Source organism: Crinia signifera, chromosome 6, assembly GCF_055691185.1.
Source record: "Crinia signifera chromosome 6, ASM5569118v1, whole genome shotgun sequence".
Taxonomy (NCBI): domain Eukaryota; kingdom Metazoa; phylum Chordata; class Amphibia; order Anura; family Myobatrachidae; genus Crinia; species Crinia signifera.
In genome coordinates this window covers 63,701,121-63,717,017 of record NC_139222.1, presented here as the reverse complement: position 1 = coordinate 63,717,017, position 15,897 = coordinate 63,701,121, and the positions used below count along the sequence as shown (strand labels likewise).

The window sequence follows — 15,897 nt, the reverse complement described above, 5'->3', positions numbered from 1 at the left end:
TTGCCCTCTTCTACTTCTATCACCAGGTAAGCTAATACAAAAGTTTCCTAACTGTATTGGCTTACTGAAAAAAATCATGTGTTGGTAATGTAAAAAGACCTACAGGACATGATATTAGCAGGGGGTCTTAAATTAAACTACAAAAGAGGCTCAACACTGTTTAGCTGCCAAAAGCGGTTGGAATTGAGCCTAAACAGTGTGGTAAGTCTTTAGGTGATGGCTATTGTGTCTGTTTGACCTCTTCCAAATGTCTGTGCTGGCAATAAAAAGAAAAAGTTTCCAATTTAAATAGCTAGAGAATAAAAACAATTTGCCTGTAATGTGAAAAAACCTACAGCACCTGGTGTTCCCATGTGGTCTCCCACCCAAGTACTAACTAGGCCCAACACTGCTTAGCTTCCAAGATCAGACGAGATTGGGCCTATCCAATGTGGTATGGCTGTAGGTGAGATACAGGCACTTTTTTGCCCTCTTCTACTTCTATCACAAGGTAAGCTAATAAAAAAGTTTCCTAACTGTATTGGCTTACTGAAAAAAATCATGTGTTGGTAATGTAAAAAGACCTACAGGACATGATATTAGCAGGGGGTCTTAAATTAAACTACAAAAGAGGCTCAACACTGTTTAGCTGCCAAAAGCAGTTGGAATTGAGCCTAAACAGTGTGGTAAGTCTTTAGGTGATGGCTAGTGTGTCTGTTTGACCTCTTCCAAATGTCTGTGCTGGCAATAAAAAGAAAAAGTTTCCAATATAAATAGCTAGAGAATAAAAACAATTTGCCAGTAATGTGAAAAAACCTACAGCACCTGGTGTTCCCAGGTGGTCTCCCACCCAAGTACTAACCAGGCCCAACACTGCTTAGCTTCCAAGATCAGACGAGATTGGGCCTATCCAATGTGGTATGGCTGTAGGTGAGATACAGGCATTTTTTTGCCCTCTTCTACTTCTATCACCAGGTAAGCTAATACAAAAGTTTCCTAACTGTATTGGCTTACTGAAAAAAATCATGTGTTGGTAATGTAAAAAGACTACAGGACATGATATTAGCAGGGGGTCTTAAATTAAACTACAAAAGTGGCTCAACACTGTTTAGCTGCCAAAAGCAGTTGGAATTGAGCCTAAACAGTGTGGTAAGTCTTTAGGTGATGGCTATTGTGTCTGTTTGACCTCTTCAAAATGTCTGTGCTGGCAATAAATAGAAAAAGTTTCCAAATTAAATAGCTAGAGAATAAAAACAATTTGCCAGTAATGTGAAAAAACCTACAGCACCTGGTGTTCACAGGTGGTCTCCCACCCAAGTACTAACCAGGCCCAACACTGCTTAGCTTCCAAGATCAGACGAGATTGGGCCTATCCAATGTGGTATGGCTGTAGGTGAGATACAGGCACTTTTTTGCCCTCTGCTACTTCTATCACCAGGTAAGCTAATAAAAAAGTTTCCTAACTGTATTGGCTTACTTAAAAAAAATCATGTGTTGGTAATGTAAAAAGACCTACAGGACATGATATTAGCAGGGGGTCTTAAATTAAACTACTAAACAGGCTCAACACTGTTTAGCTGCCAAAAGCTGCCAAAAGTTGGAATTGGGCCTAAACAGTGTGGTAAGTCTTTAGGTGATGGCTATTGTGTCTGTTTGACCTCTTCCAAATGTCTGTACTGGCAATAAAAAGAAAAAGTTTCCAATTTAAATAGATAGAGAATAAAAACAATTTGCCTGTAATGTGAAAAAACCTACAGCACCTGGTGTTCCCATGTGGTCTCCCACCCAAGTACTAACCAGGCCCAACACTGCTTAGCTTCCAAGATCAGACGAGATTGGGCCTATCCAATGTGGTATGGCTGTAGGTGAGATACAGGCACTTTTTTGCCCTCTGCTACTTCTATCACCAGGTAAGCTAATAAAAAAGTTTCCTAACTGTATTGGCTTACTTAAAAAAAATCATGTGTTGGTAATGTAAAAAGACCTACAGGACATGATATTAGCAGGGGGTCTTAAATTAAACTACTAAACAGGCTCAACACTGTTTAGCTGCCAAAAGCTGCCAAAAGTTGGAATTGGGCCTAAACAGTGTGGTAAGTCTTTAGGTGATGGCTATTGTGTCTGTTTGACCTCTTCCAAATGTCTGTACTGGCAATAAAAAGAAAAAGTTTCCAATTTAAATAGATAGAGAATAAAAACAATTTGCCTGTAATGTGAAAAAACCTACAGCACCTGGTGTTCCCATGTGGTCTCCCACCCAAGTACTAACCAGGCCCAACACTGCTTAGCTTCCAAGATCAGACGAGATTGGGCCTATCCAATGTGGTATGGCTGTAGGTGAAATACAGGCACTTTTTTGCCCTCTTCTACTTCTATCACCAGGTAAGCTAATAAAAAAGTTTGCTGACTGTATTGGATTACTGAAAAAAATCATGTGTTGGTAATGTAAAAAGACCTACAGGACATGATATTAGCAGGGGGTCTTAAATTAAACTACAAAAGAGGCTCAACACTGTTTAGCTGCCAAAAGCAGTTGGAATTGAGCCTAAACAGTGTGGTAAGTCTTTAGGTGATGGCTATTGTGTCTGTTTGACCTCTTCCAAATGTCTGTGCTGGCAATAAAAAGAAAAAGTTTCCAATATAAATAGCTAGAGAATAAAAACAATTTGCCTGTAATGTGAAAAAACCTACAGCACTTGGTGTTCCCATGTGGTCTCCCACCCAATTACTAAACAGGCCCAACACTGCTTAGCTTCCAAGAACAGACGAGATTGGGCCTATCCAATGTGGTATGGCTGTAGGTGAAATACAGGCACTTTTTTGCCCTCTTCTACTTCTATCACCAGGTAAGCTAATAAAAAAGTTTGCTAACTGTATTGGATTACTGAAAAAAATCATGTGTTGGTAATGTAAAAAGACCTACAGGACATGATATTAGCAGGGGGTCTTAAATTAAACTACTAAAGAGGCTCAACACTGTTTAGCTGCCAAAAGCAGTTGGAATTGGGCCTAAACAGTGTGGTAAGTCTTTATGTGATGGCTATTGTGTCTGTTTGACCTCTTCCAAATGTCTGTACTGGCAATAAAAAGAAAAAGTTTCCAATTTAAATAGATAGAGAATAAAAACAATTTGCCAGTAATGTGAAAAAACCTACAGCACCTGGTGTTCCCATGTGGTCTCCCACCCAAGTACTAACCAGGCCCAACACTGCTTAGCTTCCAAGATCAGACGAGATTGGGCCTATCCAATGTGGTATGGCTGTAGGTGAGTTAAAGCCACTTTTTTGCCCTCTTCTACTTCTATCACCAGGTAAGCTAATACAAAAGTTTCCTAACTGTATTGGCTTACTGAAAAAAATCATGTGTTGGTAATGTAAAAAGACCTACAGGACATGATATTAGCAGGGGGTCTTAAATTAAACTACAAAAGAGGCTCAACACTGTTTAGCTGCCAAAAGCAGTTGGAATTGAGCCTAAACAGTGTGGTAAGTCTTTAGGTGATGGCTATTGTGTCTGTTTGACCTCTTCCAAATGTCTGTGCTGGCAATAAAAAGAAAAAGTTTCCAATATAAATAGCTAGAGAATAAAAACAATTTGCCTGTAATGTGAAAAAACCTACAGCACCTGGTGTTCCCATGTGGTCTCCCACCCAATTACTAACCAGGCCCAACACTGCTTAGCTTCCAAGAACAGACGAGATTGGGCCTATCCAATGTGGTATGGCTGTAGGTGTAATACAGGCACTTTTTTGCCCTCTTCTACTTCTATCACCAGGTAAGCTAATAAAAAAGTTTCCTAACTGTATTGGCTTACTGAAAAAAATCATGTGTTGGTAATGTAAAAATACCTACAGGACATGATATTAGCAGGGGGTCTTAAATTAAACTACTAAAGAGGCTCAACACTGTTTAGCTGCCAAAAGCAGTTGGAATTGGGCCTAAACAGTGTGGTAAGTCTTTAGGTGATGGCTATTGTGTCTGTTTGACCTCTTCCAAATGTCTGTACTGGCAATAAAAAGAAAAAGTTTCCAATTTAAATAGCTAGAGAATAAAAACAATTTGCCTGTAATGTGAAAAAACCTACAGCACCTGGTGTTCCCATGTGGTCTCCCACCCAAGTACTAACCAGGCCCAACACTGCTTAGCTTCCAAGATCAGACGAGATTGGGCCTATCCAATGTGGTATGGCTGTAGGTGAGATACAGGCACTTTTTTGCCCTCTTCTACTTCTATCACCAGGTAAGCTAATAAAAAAGTTTCCTAACTGTATTGGCTTACTGAAAAAAATCATGTGTTGGTAATGTAAAAAGACCTACAGGACATGATATTAGCAGGGGGTCTTAAATTAAACTACTAAAGAGGCTCAACACTGTTTAGCTGCCAAAAGCAGTTGGAATTGGGCCTAAACAGTGTGGTAAGTCTTTAGGTGATGGCTATTGTGTCTGTTTGACCTCTTCCAAATGTCTGTACTGGCAATAAAAAGAAAAAGTTTCAAATTTAAATAGCTAGAGAATAAAAACAATTTGCCAGTAATGTGAAAAAACCTACAGCACCTGGTGTTCCCATGTGGTCTCCCACCCAAGTACTAACCAGGCCCAACACTGCTTAGCTTCCAAGATCAGGCCTATCCAATGTGGTATGACTGTAGGTGAGATACAGGCACTTTTTTGCCCTCTTCTACTTCTATCACAAGGTAAGCTAATAAAAAAGTTTCCTAACTGTATTGGCTTACTGAAAAAAATCATGTGTTGGTAATGTAAAAAGACCTACAGGACATGATATTAGCAGGGGGTCTTAAATTAAACTACAAAAGAGGCTCAACACTGTTTAGCTGCCAAAAGCAGTTGGAATTGGGCCTAAACAGTGTGGTAAGTCTTTAGGTGATGGCTATTATGTCTGTTTGACCTCTTCCAAATGTCTGTACTGGCAATAAAAAGAAAAAGTTTCCAATTTAAATAGCTAGAGAATAAAAACAATTTGCCAGTAATGTGAAAAAACCTACCGCACCTGGTGTTCCCATGTGGTCTCCCACCCAAGTACTAACCAGGCCCAACACTGCTTAGCTTCCAAGATCAGACGAGATTGGGCCTATCCAATGTGGTATGGCTGTAGTTGAGATACAGGCACTTTTTTGCCCTCTTCTACTTCTATCACCAGGTAAGCTAATACAAAAGTTTCCTAACTGTATTGGCTTACTGAAAAAAATCATGTGTTGGTAATGTAAAAAGACCTACAGGACATGATATTAGAAGGGGGTCTTAAATTAAACTACAAAAGAGGCTCAACACTGTTTAGCTGCCAAAAGCAGTTGGAATTGAGCCGAAACAGTGTGGTAAGTATTTAGGTGATGGCTAGTGTGTCTGTTTGACCTCTTCCAAATGTCTGTGCTGGCAATAAAAAGAAAAAGTTTTATATATATATAGCTAGAGAATAAAAACAATTTGCCAGTAATGTGAAAAACCCTACAGCACCTGGTGTTCCCAGGTGGTCTCCCACCCAAGTACTAACCAGGCCCAGCACTGCTTAGCTTCCAAGATCAGACGAGATTGGGCCTATCCAATGTGGTATGGCTGTAGGTGAGATACAGGCACTTTTTTTGCCCTCTTCTACTTCTATCACCAGGTAAGCTAATACAAAAGTTTCCTAACTGTATTGGCTTACTGAAAAAAATCATGTGTTGGTAAAGTAAAAAGACCTACAGGACATGATATTAGCAGGGGGTCTTAAATTAAACTACTAAACAGGCTCAACACTGTTTAGCTGCCAAAAGCAGTTGGAATTGGGCCTAAACAGTGTGGCAAGTCTTTAGGTGATGGCTATTGTGTCTGTTTGACCTCTTCCAAATGTCTGTACTGGCAATAAAAAGAAAAAGTTTCCAATTTAAATAGCTAGAGAATAAAAACAATTTGACTGTAATGTGAAAAAACCTACAGCACTTGGTGTTCCCATGTGGTCTCCCACCCAAGTACTAACCAGGCCCAACACTGCTTAGCTTCCAAGATCAGACGAGATTGGGCCTATCCAATGTGGTATGGCTGTATGTGAGATACAGGCACTTTTTTGCCCTCTTCTACTTCTATCACCAGGTAAGCTAATAAAAAAGTTTCCTAACTGTATTGGCTTACTGAAAAAAATCATGTGTTGGTAATGTAAAAAGACCTACAGGACATGATATTAGCAGGGAGTCTTAAATTAAACTACTAAAGAGGCCCAACACTGTTTAGCTGCCAAAAGCAGTCGGAATTGGGCCTAAACAGTTTGGTAAGTCTTGACCTCTTCCAAATGTCTGTGCTGGCAATAAAAAGATAAAGTTTCCTATTTAAATAGCTAGAGAATAAAAACAATTTGCCAGTAATGTGAAAAAACCTACAGCACCTGGTGTTCCCATGTGGTCTACCACCCAAGTACTATCCAGGCCCAACACTGCTTAGCTTCCAAGATCAGACAAGATTGGGCCTATCCAATGTGGTATGGCTGTAGGTGAGTTAAAGGCACTTTTTTGCCCTCTTCTACTTCTATCACCAGGTAAGCTAATACAAAAGTTTCCTAACTGTATTGGCTTACTGAAAAAAATCATGTGTTGGTAATGTAAAAAGACCTACAGGACATGATATTAGCAGGGGGTCTTAAATTAAACTACTAAAGAGGCTCAACACTGTTTAGCTGCCAAAAGCAGTTAGAATTGGGCCTAAACAGTGTGGTAAGTCTTTAGGTGATGGCTATTGTGTCTGTTTGACCTCTTCCAAATGTCTGTGCTGGCAATAAAAAGAAAAAGTTTCCTACTTAAATAGCTAGAGAATAAAAACAATTTGCCAGTAATGTGAAAAAACCTACAGCACCTGGTGTTCCCATGTGGTCTCCCACCCAAGTACTAACCAGGCCCAACACTGCTTAGCTTCCAAGATCAGACGAGATTGGGCCTATCCAATGTGGTATGGCTGTAGGTGAGTTAAAGCCACTTTTTTGCCCTCTTCTACTTCTATCACCAGGTAAGCTAATACAAAAGTTTCCTAACTGTATTGGCTTACTGAAAAAAATCATGTGTTGGTAATGTAAAAAGACCTACAGGACATGATATTAGCAGGGGGTCTTAAATTAAACTACTAAAGAGGCTCAACACTGTTTAGCTGCCAAAAGCAGTTGGAATTGGGCCTAAACAGTGTGGTAAGTCTTTAGGTGATGGCTATTGTGTCTGTTTGACCTCTTCCAAATGTCTGTGCTGGCAATAAAAAGATAAAGTTTCCTATTTAAATAGCTAGAGAATAAAAACAATTTGCCAGTAATGTGAAAAAACCTACAGCACCTGGCGTTCCCATGTGGTCTACCACCCAAGTACTATCCAGGCCCAACACTGCTTAGCTTCCAAGATCAGACGAGATTGGGCCTATCCAATGTGGTATGGCTGTAGGTGAGTTAAAGGCACTTTTTTGCCCTCTTCTACTTCTATCACCAGGTAAGCTAATACAAAAGTTTCCTAACTGTATTGGCTTACTGAAAAAAATCATGTGTTGGTAATGTAAAAAGACCTACAGGACATGATATTAGCAGGGGGTCTTAAATTAAACTACTAAAGAGGCTCAACACTGTTTAGCTGCCAAAAGCAGTTAGAATTGGGCCTAAACAGTGTGGTAAGTCTTTAGGTGATGGCTATTGTGTCTGTTTGACCTCTTCCAAATGTCTGTGCTGGCAATAAAAAGAAAAAGTTTCCTACTTAAATAGCTAGAGAATAAAAACAATTTGCCAGTAATGTGAAAAAACCTACAGCACCTGGTGTTCCCATGTGGTCTCCCACCCAAGTACTAACCAGGCCCAACACTGCTTAGCTTCCAAGATCAGAGGAGATTGGGCCTATCCAATGTGGTATGGCTGTAGGTGAGTTTAAGCCACTTTTTTGCCCTCTTCTACTTCTATCACCAGGTAAGCTAATACAAAAGTTTCCTAACTGTATTGGCTTACTGAAAAAAATCATGTGTTGGTAATGTAAAAAGACCTACAGGACATGATATTAGCAGGGGGTCTTAAATTAAACTACAAAAGAGGCTCAACACTGTTTAGCTGCCAAAAGCAGTTGGAATTGAGCCTAAACAGTGTGGTAAGTCTTTAGGTGATGGCTATTGTGTCTGTTTGACCTCTTCCAAATGTCTGTGCTGGCAATAAAAAGAAAAAGTTTCCAATATAAATAGCTAGAGAATAAAAACAATTTGCTTGTAATGTGAAAAAACCTACAGCACCTGGTGTTCCCATGTGGTCTCCCACCCAAGTACTAACCAGGCCCAACACTGCTTAGCTTCCAAGAACAGACGAGATTGGGCCTATCCAATGTGGTATGGCTGTAGGTGAAATATGGGCAATTTTTTGCCCTCTTCTACTTCTATCACCAGGTAAGCTAATACAAAAGTTTCCTAACTGTATTGGCTTACTGAAAAAAATCATGTGTTGGTAATGTAAAAAGACCTACAGGACATGATATTAGCAGGGGGTCTTAAATTAAACTACTAAAGAGGCTCAACACTGTTTAGCTGCCAAAAGCAGTTGGAATTGGGCCTAAACAGTGTGGTAAGTCTTTAGGTGATGGCTATTGTGTCTGTTTGACCTCTTCCAAATGTCTGTACTGGCAATAAAAAGAAAAAGTTTCCAATTTAAATAGCTAGAGAATAAAAACAATTTGCCTGTAATGTGAAAAAACCTACAGCACCTGGTGTTCCCATGTGGTCTCCCACCCAAGTACTAACCAGGCCCAACACTGCTTAGCTTCCAAGATCAGACGAGATTGGGCCTATCCAATGTGGTATGGCTGTAGGTGAGATACAGGCACTTTTTTGCCCTCTTCTACTTCTATCACCAGGTAAGCTAATAAAAAAGTTTCCTAACTGTATTGGCTTACTGAAAAAAATCATGTGTTGGTAATGTAAAAAGACCTACAGGACATGATATTAGCAGGGGGTCTTAAATTAAACTACTAAAGAGGATCAACACTGTTTAGCTGCCAAAAGCAGTTGGAATTGGGCCTAAACAGTGTGGTAAGTCTTTAGGTGATGGCTATTGTGTCTGTTTGACCTCTTCCAAATGTCTGTGCTGGCAATAAAAAGAAAAAGTTTCCTATTTAAATAGCTAGAGAATAAAAACAATTTGCCAGTAATGTGAAAAAACCTACAGCACCTGGTGTTCCCATGTGGTCTCCCACCCAAGTACTAACCAGGCCCAACACTGCTTAGCTTCCAAGATCAGACGAGATTGGGCCTATCCAATGTGGTATGACTGTAGGTGAGATACAGGCACTTTTTTGCCCTCTTCTACTTCTATCACAAGGTAAGCTAATAAAAAAGTTTCCTAACTGTATTGGCTTACTGAAAAAAATCATGTGTTGGTAATGTAAAAAGACCTACAGGACATGATATTAGCAGGGGGTCTTAAATTAAACTACAAAAGAGGCTCAACACTGTTTAGCTGCCAAAAGCAGTTGGAATTGGGCCTAAACAGTGTGGTAAGTCTTTAGGTGATGGCTATTATGTCTGTTTGACCTCTTCCAAATGTCTGTGCTGGCAATAAAAAGAAAAAGTTTCCAATTTAAATAGCTAGAGAATAAAAACAATTTGCCAGTAATGTGAAAAAACCTACAGCACCTGGTGTTCCCATGTGGTCTCCCACCCAAGTACTAACCAGGCCCAACACTGCTTAGCTTCCAAGAACAGACGAGATTGGGCCTATCCAATGTGGTATGGCTGTAGGTGAAATATGGGCAATTTTTTGCCCTCTTCTACTTCTATCACCAGGTAAGCTAATAAAAAAGTTTCCTAACTGTATTGGCTTACTGAAAAAAATCATGTGTTGGAAATGTAAAAAGACCTACAGGACATGATATTAGAAGGGGGTCTTAAATTAAACTACAAAAGAGGCTCAACACTGTTTAGCTGCCAAAAGCAGTTGGAATTGAGCCGAAACAGTGTGGTAAGTCTTTAGGTGATGGCTAGTGTGTCTGTTTGACCTCTTCCAAATGTCTGTGCTGGCAATAAAAAGAAAAAGTTTCATATATATATAGCTAGAGAATAAAAACAATTTGCCAGTAATGTGAAAAAACCTACAGCACCTGGTGTTCCCAGGTGGTCTCCCACCCAAGTACTAACCAGGCCCAGCACTGCTTAGCTTCCAAGATCAGACGAGATTGGGCCTATCCAATGTGGTATGGCTGTAGGTGAGATACAGGCACTTTTTTTGCCCTCTTCTACTTCTATCACCAGGTAAGCTAATACAAAAGTTTCCTAACTGTATTGGCTTACTGAAAAAAAATCATGTGTTGGTAATGTAAAAAGACCTACAGGACATGATATTAGCAGGGGGTCTTAAATTAAACTACAAAAGAGGCTCAACACTGTTTAGCTGCCAAAAGCAGTTGGAATTGAGCCTAAACAGTGTGGTAAGTCTTTAGGTGATGGCTATTGTGTCTGTTTGACCTCTTCCAAATGTCTGTGCTGGCAATAAAAAGAAAAAGTTTCCAATATAAATAGCTAGAGAATAAAAACAATTTGCTTGTAATGTGAAAAAACCTACAGCACCTGGTGTTCCCATGTGGTCTCCCACCCAAGTACTAACCAGGCCCAACACTGCTTAGCTTCCAAGAACAGACGAGATTGGGCCTATCCAATGTGGTATGGCTGTAGGTGAAATATGGGCAATTTTTTGCCCTCTTCTACTTCTATCACCAGGTAAGCTAATAAAAAAGTTTCCTAACTGTATTGGCTTACTGAAAAAAATCATGTGTTGGTAATGTAAAAAGACCTACAGGACATGATATTAGCAGGGGGTCTTAAATTAAACTACTAAAGAGGCTCAACACTGTTTAGCTGCCAAAAGCAGTTGGAATTGGGCCTAAACAGTGTGGTAAGTCTTTAGGTGATGGCTATTGTGTCTGTTTGACCTCTTCCAAATGTCTGTACTGGCAATAAAAAGAAAAAGTTTCCAATTTAAATAGCTAGAGAATAAAAACAATTTGCCAGTAATGTGAAAAAACCTACAGCACCTGGTGTTCCCATGTGGTCTCCCACCCAAGTACTAACCAGGCCCAACACTGCTTAGCTTCCAAGATCAGACGAGATTGGGCCTATCCAATGTGGTATGGCTGTAGGTGAAATACAGGCACTTTTTTGCCCTCTTCTACTTCTATCAGTAGGTAAGCTAATAAAAAAGTTTCCTAACTGTATTGGCTTACTGAAAAAAATCATGTGTTGGTAATGTAAAAAGACCTACAGGACATGATATTAGCAGGGGGTCTTAAATTAAACTACAAAAGAGGCTCAACACTGTTTAGCTGCCAAAAGCAGTTGGAATTGGGCCTAAACAGTGTGGTAAGTCTTTAGGTGATGGCTATTGTGTCTGTTTGACCTCTTCCAAATGTCTGTACTGGCAATAAAAAGAAAAAGTTTCCAATTTAAATAGCTAGAGAATAAAAACAATTTGCCTGTAATGTGAAAAAACCTACAGCACCTGGTGTTCCCATGTGGTCTCCCACCCAAGTACTAACCAGGCCCAACACTGCTTAGCTTCCAAGATCAGACGAGATTGGGCCTATCCAATGTGGTATGGCTGTAGGTGAGATACAGGCACTTTTTTGCCCTCTTCTACTTCTATCACCAGGTAAGCTAATACAAAAGTTTCCTAACTGTATTGGCTTACTGAAAAAAATCATGTGTTGGTAATGTAAAAAGACCTACAGGACATGATATTAGCAGGGGGTCTTAAATTAAACTACTAAAGAGGATCAACACTGTTTAGCTGCCAAAAGCAGTTGGAATTGGGCCTAAACAGTGTGGTAAGTCTTTAGGTGATGGCTATTGTGTCTGTTTGACCTCTTCCAAATGTCTGTACTGGCAATAAAAAGAAAAAGTTTCCAATTTAAATAGCTAGAGAATAAAAACAATTTGCCAGTAATGTGAAAAAACCTACAGCACCTGGTGTTCCCATGTGGTCTCCCACCCAAGTACTAACCAGGCCCAACACTGCTTAGCTTCCAAGATCAGACGAGATTGGGCCTATCCAATGTGGTATGGCTGTAGGTGAGTTAAAAGCACTTTTTTGCCCTCTTCTACTTCTATCACCAGGTAAGCTAATACAAAAGTTTCCTAACTGTATTGGCTTACTGAAAAAAATCATGTGTTGGTAATGTAAAAAGACCTACAGGACATGATATTAGCAGGGGGTCTAAAATTAAACTACAAAAGAGGCTCAACACTGTTTAGCTGCCAAAAGCGGTTGGAATTGAGCCTAAACAGTGTGGTAAGTCTTTAGGTGATGGCTATTGTGTCTGTTTGACCTCTTCCAAATGTCTGTGCTGGCAATAAAAAGAAAAATTTTCCAATTTAAATAGCTAGAGAATAAAAACAATTTGCCAGTAATGTGAAAAAACCTACAGCACCTGGTGTTCCCAGGTGGTCTCCCACCCAAGTACTAACCAGGCCCAACACTGCTTAGCTTCCAAGATCAGACGAGATTGGGCCTATCCAATGTGGTATGGCTGTAGGTGAGATACAGGCACTTTTTTGCCCTCTTCTACTTCTATCACCAGGTAAGCTAATACAAAAGTTTCCTAACTGTATTGGCTTACTGAAAAAAAATCATGTGTTGGTAATGTAAAAAGACCTACAGGACATGATATTAGCAGAGGGTCTTAAATTAAACTACTAAACAGGCTCAACACTGTTTAGCTGCCAAAAGCAGTTGGAATTGGGCCTAAACAGTGTGGTAAGTCTTTAGGTGATGGCTATTGTGTCTGTTTGACCTCTTCCAAATGTCTGTACTGGCAATAAAAAGAAAAAGTTTCCAATTTAAATAGCTAGAGAATAAAAACAATTTGCCTGTAATGTGAAAAAACCTACAGCACCTGGTGTTCCCATGTGGTCTCCCACCCAAGTACTAACCAGGCCCAACACTGCTTAGCTTCCAAGATCAGACGAGATTGGGCCTATCCAATGTGGTATGGCTGTAGGTGAGATACAGGCACTTTTTTGCCCTCTTCTACTTCTATCACCAGGTAAGCTAATAAAAAAGTTTCCTAACTGTATTGGCTTACTGAAAAAAATCATGTGTTGGTAATGTAAAAAGACCTACAGGACATGATATTAGCAGGGGGTCTTAAATTAAACTACTAAACAGGCTCAACACTGTTTAGCTGCCAAAAGCAGTTGGAATTGGGCCTAAACAGTGTGGTAAGTCTTTAGGTGATGGCTATTGTGTCTGTTTGACCTCTTCTAAATGTCTGTACTGGCAATAAAAAGAAAAAGTTTCCAATTTAAATAGCTAGAGAATAAAAACAATTTGCCTGTAATGTGAAAAAACCTACAGCACCTGGTGTTCCCATGTGGTCTCCCACCCAAGTACTAACCAGGCCCAACACTGCTTAGCTTCCAAGATCAGACGAGATTGGGCCTATCCAATGTGGTATGGCTGTAGGTGAGTTAAAAGCACTTTTTTGCCCTCTTCTACTTCTATCACCAGGTAAGCTAATACAAAAGTTTCCTAACTGTATTGGCTTACTGAAAAAAATCATGTGTTGGTAATGTAAAAAGACCTACAGGACATGATATTAGCAGGGGGTCTTAAATTAAACTACAAAAGAGGCTCAACACTGTTTAGCTGCCAAAAGCGGTTGGAATTGAGCCTAAACAGTGTGGTAAGTCTTTAGGTGATGGCTATTGTGTCTGTTTGACCTCTTCCAAATGTCTGTGCTGGCAATAAAAAGAAAAAGTTTCCAATTTAAATAGCTAGAGAATAAAAACAATTTGCCTGTAATGTGAAAAAACCTACAGCACCTGGTGTTCCCATGTGGTCTCCCACCCAAGTACTAACTAGGCCCAACACTGCTTAGCTTCCAAGATCAGACGAGATTGGGCCTATCCAATGTGGTATGGCTGTAGGTGAGATACAGGCACTTTTTTGCCCTCTTCTACTTCTATCACAAGGTAAGCTAATAAAAAAGTTTCCTAACTGTATTGGCTTACTGAAAAAAATCATGTGTTGGTAATGTAAAAAGACCTACAGGACATGATATTAGCAGGGGGTCTTAAATTAAACTACAAAAGAGGCTCAACACTGTTTAGCTGCCAAAAGCAGTTGGAATTGAGCCTAAACAGTGTGGTAAGTCTTTAGGTGATGGCTAGTGTGTCTGTTTGACCTCTTCCAAATGTCTGTGCTGGCAATAAAAAGAAAAAGTTTCCAATATAAATAGCTAGAGAATAAAAACAATTTGCCAGTAATGTGAAAAAACCTACAGCACCTGGTGTTCCCAGGTGGTCTCCCACCCAAGTACTAACCAGGCCCAACACTGCTTAGCTTCCAAGATCAGACGAGATTGGGCCTATCCAATGTGGTATGGCTGTAGGTGAGATACAGGCATTTTTTTGCCCTCTTCTACTTCTATCACCAGGTAAGCTAATACAAAAGTTTCCTAACTGTATTGGCTTACTGAAAAAAATCATGTGTTGGTAATGTAAAAAGACTACAGGACATGATATTAGCAGGGGGTCTTAAATTAAACTACAAAAGTGGCTCAACACTGTTTAGCTGCCAAAAGCAGTTGGAATTGAGCCTAAACAGTGTGGTAAGTCTTTAGGTGATGGCTATTGTGTCTGTTTGACCTCTTCAAAATGTCTGTGCTGGCAATAAAAAGAAAAAGTTTCCAAATTAAATAGCTAGAGAATAAAAACAATTTGCCAGTAATGTGAAAAAACCTACAGCACCTGGTGTTCACAGGTGGTCTCCCACCCAAGTACTAACCAGGCCCAACACTGCTTAGCTTCCAAGATCAGACGAGATTGGGCCTATCCAATGTGGTATGGCTGTAGGTGAGATACAGGCACTTTTTTGCCCTCTGCTACTTCTATCACCAGGTAAGCTAATAAAAAAGTTTCCTAACTGTATTGGCTTACTTAAAAAAAATCATGTGTTGGTAATGTAAAAAGACCTACAGGACATGATATTAGCAGGGGGTCTTAAATTAAACTACTAAACAGGCTCAACACTGTTTAGCTGCCAAAAGCTGCCAAAAGTTGGAATTGGGCCTAAACAGTGTGGTAAGTCTTTAGGTGATGGCTATTGTGTCTGTTTGACCTCTTCCAAATGTCTGTACTGGCAATAAAAAGAAAAAGTTTCCAATTTAAATAGATAGAGAATAAAAACAATTTGCCTGTAATGTGAAAAAACCTACAGCACCTGGTGTTCCCATGTGGTCTCCCACCCAAGTACTAACCAGGCCCAACACTGCTTAGCTTCCAAGATCAGACGAGATTGGGCCTATCCAATGTGGTATGGCTGTAGGTGAGATACAGGCACTTTTTTGCCCTCTGCTACTTCTATCACCAGGTAAGCTAATAAAAAAGTTTCCTAACTGTATTGGCTTACTTAAAAAAAATCATGTGTTGGTAATGTAAAAAGACCTACAGGACATGATATTAGCAGGGGGTCTTAAATTAAACTACTAAACAGGCTCAACACTGTTTAGCTGCCAAAAGCTGCCAAAAGTTGGAATTGGGCCTAAACAGTGTGGTAAGTCTTTAGGTGATGGCTATTGTGTCTGTTTGACCTCTTCCAAATGTCTGTACTGGCAATAAAAAGAAAAAGTTTCCAATTTAAATAGATAGAGAATAAAAACAATTTGCCTGTAATGTGAAAAAACCTACAGCACCTGGTGTTCCCATGTGGTCTCCCACCCAAGTACTAACCAGGCCCAACACTGCTTAGCTTCCAAGATCAGACGAGATTGGGCCTATCCAATGTGGTATGGCTGTAGGTGAGATACAGGCACTTTTTTGCCCTCTTCTACTTCTATCACCCGGTAAGCTAATAAAAAAGTTTCCTAACTGTATTGGCTTACTGAAAAAAATCATGTGTTGGTAATGTAAAAAGACCTACAGGACATGATATTAGCAGG

At 39.9% G+C, this 15,897-nt stretch overlaps 31 non-coding genes and 3 pseudogenes across 31 annotated transcripts; all 34 read right to left on the bottom strand.

Moving 5' to 3' along the window:
* Nucleotides 1-328: 328 nt before the first annotated feature.
* Nucleotides 329-447, bottom strand: LOC146015841 (5S ribosomal RNA). The gene has a single exon (XR_014448750.1). It is a non-coding gene; the product is annotated as a 5S ribosomal RNA (ribosomal RNA).
* Nucleotides 448-792: 345 nt separating this feature from the next.
* On the bottom strand, nt 793-911 carry LOC146016664 (5S ribosomal RNA). Its single transcript, XR_014449547.1, has one exon. It is a non-coding gene; the product is annotated as a 5S ribosomal RNA (ribosomal RNA).
* A 344-nt stretch (nt 912-1,255) lies between these two features.
* On the bottom strand, nt 1,256-1,374 carry LOC146014345 (5S ribosomal RNA). Its single transcript, XR_014447291.1, has one exon. It is a non-coding gene; the product is annotated as a 5S ribosomal RNA (ribosomal RNA).
* A 353-nt stretch (nt 1,375-1,727) lies between these two features.
* Nucleotides 1,728-1,846, bottom strand: LOC146013853 (5S ribosomal RNA). The gene has a single exon (XR_014446819.1). It is a non-coding gene; the product is annotated as a 5S ribosomal RNA (ribosomal RNA).
* Nucleotides 1,847-2,199: 353 nt separating this feature from the next.
* LOC146013852 (5S ribosomal RNA) lies at nt 2,200-2,318 on the bottom strand. Its single transcript, XR_014446818.1, has one exon. It is a non-coding gene; the product is annotated as a 5S ribosomal RNA (ribosomal RNA).
* A 345-nt stretch (nt 2,319-2,663) lies between these two features.
* On the bottom strand, nt 2,664-2,782 carry LOC146011373 (5S ribosomal RNA; annotated as a pseudogene).
* Nucleotides 2,783-3,127: 345 nt separating this feature from the next.
* Nucleotides 3,128-3,246, bottom strand: LOC146013851 (5S ribosomal RNA). Its single transcript, XR_014446817.1, has one exon. It is a non-coding gene; the product is annotated as a 5S ribosomal RNA (ribosomal RNA).
* Nucleotides 3,247-3,591: 345 nt separating this feature from the next.
* Nucleotides 3,592-3,710, bottom strand: LOC146010459 (5S ribosomal RNA; annotated as a pseudogene).
* Nucleotides 3,711-4,055: 345 nt separating this feature from the next.
* LOC146013850 (5S ribosomal RNA) lies at nt 4,056-4,174 on the bottom strand. The gene has a single exon (XR_014446816.1). It is a non-coding gene; the product is annotated as a 5S ribosomal RNA (ribosomal RNA).
* Nucleotides 4,175-4,519: 345 nt separating this feature from the next.
* Nucleotides 4,520-4,628, bottom strand: LOC146011514 (5S ribosomal RNA; annotated as a pseudogene).
* A 345-nt stretch (nt 4,629-4,973) lies between these two features.
* Nucleotides 4,974-5,092, bottom strand: LOC146017325 (5S ribosomal RNA). The gene has a single exon (XR_014450202.1). It is a non-coding gene; the product is annotated as a 5S ribosomal RNA (ribosomal RNA).
* Nucleotides 5,093-5,437: 345 nt separating this feature from the next.
* Nucleotides 5,438-5,556, bottom strand: LOC146015388 (5S ribosomal RNA). Its single transcript, XR_014448311.1, has one exon. It is a non-coding gene; the product is annotated as a 5S ribosomal RNA (ribosomal RNA).
* Nucleotides 5,557-5,902: 346 nt separating this feature from the next.
* Nucleotides 5,903-6,021, bottom strand: LOC146017580 (5S ribosomal RNA). Its single transcript, XR_014450447.1, has one exon. It is a non-coding gene; the product is annotated as a 5S ribosomal RNA (ribosomal RNA).
* Nucleotides 6,022-6,341: 320 nt separating this feature from the next.
* On the bottom strand, nt 6,342-6,460 carry LOC146017452 (5S ribosomal RNA). The gene has a single exon (XR_014450323.1). It is a non-coding gene; the product is annotated as a 5S ribosomal RNA (ribosomal RNA).
* A 345-nt stretch (nt 6,461-6,805) lies between these two features.
* On the bottom strand, nt 6,806-6,924 carry LOC146013849 (5S ribosomal RNA). The gene has a single exon (XR_014446815.1). It is a non-coding gene; the product is annotated as a 5S ribosomal RNA (ribosomal RNA).
* Nucleotides 6,925-7,269: 345 nt separating this feature from the next.
* On the bottom strand, nt 7,270-7,388 carry LOC146016581 (5S ribosomal RNA). Its single transcript, XR_014449468.1, has one exon. It is a non-coding gene; the product is annotated as a 5S ribosomal RNA (ribosomal RNA).
* Nucleotides 7,389-7,733: 345 nt separating this feature from the next.
* LOC146014747 (5S ribosomal RNA) lies at nt 7,734-7,852 on the bottom strand. The gene has a single exon (XR_014447691.1). It is a non-coding gene; the product is annotated as a 5S ribosomal RNA (ribosomal RNA).
* A 345-nt stretch (nt 7,853-8,197) lies between these two features.
* LOC146015710 (5S ribosomal RNA) lies at nt 8,198-8,316 on the bottom strand. Its single transcript, XR_014448622.1, has one exon. It is a non-coding gene; the product is annotated as a 5S ribosomal RNA (ribosomal RNA).
* Nucleotides 8,317-8,661: 345 nt separating this feature from the next.
* Nucleotides 8,662-8,780, bottom strand: LOC146013848 (5S ribosomal RNA). Its single transcript, XR_014446814.1, has one exon. It is a non-coding gene; the product is annotated as a 5S ribosomal RNA (ribosomal RNA).
* Nucleotides 8,781-9,125: 345 nt separating this feature from the next.
* On the bottom strand, nt 9,126-9,244 carry LOC146014148 (5S ribosomal RNA). The gene has a single exon (XR_014447102.1). It is a non-coding gene; the product is annotated as a 5S ribosomal RNA (ribosomal RNA).
* Nucleotides 9,245-9,589: 345 nt separating this feature from the next.
* On the bottom strand, nt 9,590-9,708 carry LOC146015708 (5S ribosomal RNA). Its single transcript, XR_014448621.1, has one exon. It is a non-coding gene; the product is annotated as a 5S ribosomal RNA (ribosomal RNA).
* A 345-nt stretch (nt 9,709-10,053) lies between these two features.
* On the bottom strand, nt 10,054-10,172 carry LOC146013951 (5S ribosomal RNA). The gene has a single exon (XR_014446912.1). It is a non-coding gene; the product is annotated as a 5S ribosomal RNA (ribosomal RNA).
* A 347-nt stretch (nt 10,173-10,519) lies between these two features.
* Nucleotides 10,520-10,638, bottom strand: LOC146015707 (5S ribosomal RNA). Its single transcript, XR_014448620.1, has one exon. It is a non-coding gene; the product is annotated as a 5S ribosomal RNA (ribosomal RNA).
* A 345-nt stretch (nt 10,639-10,983) lies between these two features.
* LOC146013847 (5S ribosomal RNA) lies at nt 10,984-11,102 on the bottom strand. Its single transcript, XR_014446813.1, has one exon. It is a non-coding gene; the product is annotated as a 5S ribosomal RNA (ribosomal RNA).
* A 345-nt stretch (nt 11,103-11,447) lies between these two features.
* On the bottom strand, nt 11,448-11,566 carry LOC146013846 (5S ribosomal RNA). The gene has a single exon (XR_014446812.1). It is a non-coding gene; the product is annotated as a 5S ribosomal RNA (ribosomal RNA).
* A 345-nt stretch (nt 11,567-11,911) lies between these two features.
* On the bottom strand, nt 11,912-12,030 carry LOC146013844 (5S ribosomal RNA). Its single transcript, XR_014446811.1, has one exon. It is a non-coding gene; the product is annotated as a 5S ribosomal RNA (ribosomal RNA).
* A 345-nt stretch (nt 12,031-12,375) lies between these two features.
* Nucleotides 12,376-12,494, bottom strand: LOC146016653 (5S ribosomal RNA). The gene has a single exon (XR_014449536.1). It is a non-coding gene; the product is annotated as a 5S ribosomal RNA (ribosomal RNA).
* Nucleotides 12,495-12,840: 346 nt separating this feature from the next.
* Nucleotides 12,841-12,959, bottom strand: LOC146013843 (5S ribosomal RNA). The gene has a single exon (XR_014446810.1). It is a non-coding gene; the product is annotated as a 5S ribosomal RNA (ribosomal RNA).
* Nucleotides 12,960-13,304: 345 nt separating this feature from the next.
* On the bottom strand, nt 13,305-13,423 carry LOC146013841 (5S ribosomal RNA). Its single transcript, XR_014446808.1, has one exon. It is a non-coding gene; the product is annotated as a 5S ribosomal RNA (ribosomal RNA).
* Nucleotides 13,424-13,768: 345 nt separating this feature from the next.
* On the bottom strand, nt 13,769-13,887 carry LOC146015840 (5S ribosomal RNA). Its single transcript, XR_014448749.1, has one exon. It is a non-coding gene; the product is annotated as a 5S ribosomal RNA (ribosomal RNA).
* Nucleotides 13,888-14,232: 345 nt separating this feature from the next.
* LOC146016641 (5S ribosomal RNA) lies at nt 14,233-14,351 on the bottom strand. The gene has a single exon (XR_014449524.1). It is a non-coding gene; the product is annotated as a 5S ribosomal RNA (ribosomal RNA).
* Nucleotides 14,352-14,695: 344 nt separating this feature from the next.
* On the bottom strand, nt 14,696-14,814 carry LOC146014344 (5S ribosomal RNA). The gene has a single exon (XR_014447290.1). It is a non-coding gene; the product is annotated as a 5S ribosomal RNA (ribosomal RNA).
* Nucleotides 14,815-15,167: 353 nt separating this feature from the next.
* On the bottom strand, nt 15,168-15,286 carry LOC146013840 (5S ribosomal RNA). The gene has a single exon (XR_014446807.1). It is a non-coding gene; the product is annotated as a 5S ribosomal RNA (ribosomal RNA).
* A 353-nt stretch (nt 15,287-15,639) lies between these two features.
* On the bottom strand, nt 15,640-15,758 carry LOC146013839 (5S ribosomal RNA). Its single transcript, XR_014446806.1, has one exon. It is a non-coding gene; the product is annotated as a 5S ribosomal RNA (ribosomal RNA).
* Between the last annotated feature and the right edge of the window lie 139 nt (nt 15,759-15,897).